Below are 4023 nucleotides of genomic sequence, written 5' to 3' on the forward strand. Positions count from 1 at the left end.
TTGAATAACTTAGTCATTCCGGAAGAATAACCTAGTTTATTCTGGAAGTCAAAACATGCAAAATGAAACACAAGAATAATTGAATTTAATATGGTATCAAAACCTATGAACATAAATAAAACACCTTTTATTTATCACCATATGATTACACATTAATCATTGCATACTGTTTCAGCTATCAAATGTATTCTTGAATTAAAACAATAGTTGTCCCATGCTCCGAGCATGTACACTATGTTTTTCTAAAAATACCTTTGCCATACACCAAGTATGCACTCTATGTTTTTCTATGATCCTTACTTTGTGAAATAAACCAATTGACCAAACTTTCAATGATTCTAATTTCACACTCCCGAATTCTTATGGCAAATGCAGGAATTCCAAATTCATGCCATTTTACCGAAATCTGTTAGATTCTCAACTTATATGCAATGATTCTCTTGTAATGATTATTCACAAAGTCACAAAGACTTGACAACAAACATTACAGAGCATTCCAAAGGAGATCAACTCCTTGGAAACATCCTTCTTGCATTAAGTTTCCTAATTTTACACAAATTTATTGAAAAACTTCCACCAATGGGATCATTTCCACATTCCCTTTTTGACTATCACTTCTGAACAAGATTTGCCTCTTTTCAGAATATGTCAATATGGTCCTTCCAACAATTAACACTATACTTCCAATTGTCCCTTATCAACCAATCTTTGGTAAACCTTAGATTATCCTCGACAATTGCTTAATCGTTTTAGTCATATCTAGTTCTAGACCTTTTCCCTTCTTAATTCCCCAGGCATTTGGAAAATTTTAGAAAGGATGAATATAGCACATGTAATCGATCCTATATCCGAAGCATATGGGACACGATTCATAATGTCTCACATAAAGACTAAACCAGTCTTTTGCTATAATATTTTTCATTTCTATTTGCCAAGTTCTCATAATTCAGATTATGAAAAGGGATGCCGTAATCATAATCGAATTTTAGAACGCAAATAATGAACCCATATATAGAATTTCCTTATGTTGAGCCATTCCAACATGAAATTCATATATATTCTTGACTAAATTTGATTAAAATCTCAATCTAAGCTTTTAGAATTGAAATGAAGTATAATTTCCTCTCCCGTAATTATAGCAAAACAACCTTTTCAACCCCTGCAGCCTCACGAATTGAAACTTTTGTTTTCTATAATTAACATTGCTATCTTGCAATACTTATCATAATTATCATGCTCCCACTAACATGATGATTATTAGCATAACATTTATGTTCCCACTAGCTTTGACATGTACTCAGAAATCAGCTGGACTTCTAGAAATCAATATTTTATTGACTTTCTTACCAAAGTTCCAATTTTTGATACTAGATTGCTTTGATAAAACTTTATCAAAATCATACACCTTTCATTAGATAGCTCACAGGTGTGTCTAAACAATTTAAGAACTATGAAAAGGGATGTCGTAATCATAGTCTCAATTGTTTAGACCTTTACCACTTCTTACAAGTCCAGGTTAGTGTGCCGATTAGCCACACACGCTCCACTAACGACTTTGTCACAACTAGGAATTTTGAGGCCTTGTAACTACAACACTTATAACAATTATGAATCAATAACAAGAAAACATGCATGATGCTTAATCTATAACAACAAAACTTCATCAAATACTTCATTCTAGCACTACAAATGGTCAACAAAGAATTGGAAACCTTTGAAATCCCAATTTGAGTCCATTTTGGACTAGGATTTCCTTATTGGGCCTAAGGGACTAATAAAATTCCAATTTATCCATCTTGAACCTAAAACTCACAAATGGGCCCCAGTTGGACCCATATACATGAAACTTAATATTTTTGGGCCTTATGAGTCCAAAATATACTAGGTTAAATTTAATGGGCCTTAATGGGTCACAACCAAATTAATTTAGCCCTATTAGGTCATAAAAATTACACTTTGATTTATTTGGGCCCAAACATCATCTAAAGTGAGTCATAATATGGGCTAAGCACTCAAGACCCAGTTCTTTGTCTTTTTCCTCCCCATTCTCGGCCCAAGCCCACAAAGAAGGAGGATTTGACTTTGTGTGTGCCAACTCATTTTTACTTAGTGATTTTCCATGCAACTCCTATATTTCCATGCAACCATCTCATCAATCCTCTCTCTTCTCTCCTCTCTTCTTCTCTCAGCCGAACACAACACACACACACACTCACAAAAATTCATTCCATTCTCTCAAACTCTCACTAGAACATCCTTACACTCACTCATCAAATTTTCGAGATTAAGGGAGCTTTCAAGGAGATTTTTCCCACAAACTCATCATCTAAGGTAAGTTGATGTTAAATCCATGATCTAGATACTTCATTTCATCAAAAATCTCTTCTAAATCTATTCCAACTTGTGATCTTGCACCTTAGAAGTCACTAAACTCGAGATCCACCAAGAAGACTTGCTAGGATCGAAATTTTCTTCTTTTCTCTCTTCAAAACCGAAAACACAACTCAAGGTGAGCTTCATACCCCTCTCTTTTCGGTTTTCATATGTTTTATGGGGGAGAATACAAGAAAATGTGTAGATCTATGTGTTCGTGTATGCTATGTATGATTTTATGCATGTATGTGTGTGATTTTATGTGTTTTTGTGACAAATATGTAACCAAAAGGGGTGTTAACTCGAGATCTATGACTTGAGAAAGGAAACAAACATAATCTAAGTTATTTTACACTAAACAAGTCAAGAAAAATAGCTTATAAGGTTATGAGGAACATATTCTAACATAAAACCCATTTTAGGGCTTAAATTGTCAAAAATATAAAACTTGGGTCAAAAACTGTCAATTCACGGTTTCTTGAGGGTCAAAAGAATCAAAACAGTTTCTATAATCATTTTTCTGAATATTGGAATTTTCAAAGGACTTGAAATGCAAAAATTTAGCTTAATGGGCTAAATTTGGGCTTTTCGGCCCAATAAGCCCATAGTTGCGAAATTTGAAGTTTTAAGGGCTGAATTGTAACATTATGCAAAACAGGGGATAAGAAGTGAAATAAAACTATTTCAAAGGTCGAAAATGCTTTTCATTTCCAAAAAGGATAAAAAATGTAAACTTTTTATATTTTGGGCCAAAACTGTAAAAGTTGCGAAATAGGGGGTTCTAACCGAGAAACTCCATTCTGGAAGGGCTAAAGCTGTTTACAAAATAAATTTTGGGTTAAAAATGTCTTTTCAACAAGTTTATGATACAAAAGTGTCAAGAAAATGTTTTAAGGACTAAAAATGAAATTCTTTTATATAAAGGACTAAAAGTATTATTTTTATAAAAGAAAGGTAGTGAAAAGGTCAAAATCATACTTTTAAACAAATTAATTCATTAAGACAAAATACAAGATACCCGACTAGCGAGAAAACGGAAAACGAATACACCTTCAATACCAAATATCGTTATAAACGAATTGATTCGGTCTCGAATCAATACAAAACAACAATCGTTAAATCAAAACTCTCCAATAGATATGTGATGACTAAAAGGAATAAACCTACAAACTTTGGGCTTATGAGTTTCAAATCATGCTTGTTGGGCCTTGCAAGCCCGTCAACATGATCTTTGTGCCCAAAGGGATAACACTTATATGTTATTGGGCCTTCAATGACCCAATATTTTATAAAAGGACTTTCAATAGCTTTTATGTGCTAGCGGGCCAAAGTGTCTCGTTAGAAAAGCTAGTAAGGTCACAGTAATCAACTGTGAGTTGGACCATCGTGTCTTTCGCATCCGGGACAACCTAAGGTACATACGATAGTAGTGGGACATTGTCACACCCCAAAACCGATAACGGCGAAATACGTTTCGGGTTGGAGGACGTCACGTACAATATCATCGCAATTGTGTAATAGTAAAAACAAGAAACATGCAACCATTTCATTTACATAGTGAGTTTAATTACAAGTGTGTTCTGTAATGTTCATCAAACACCAAAAGTAATACAAAAATAAGATATGGATCTTGTATGCTCCACCTTCTAC

Source organism: Lactuca serriola, chromosome 4, assembly GCF_051521515.1.
Source record: "Lactuca serriola cultivar US96UC23 chromosome 4, Lser_US96UC23_V15, whole genome shotgun sequence".
In the NCBI taxonomy this organism is placed as follows: domain Eukaryota; kingdom Viridiplantae; phylum Streptophyta; class Magnoliopsida; order Asterales; family Asteraceae; genus Lactuca; species Lactuca serriola.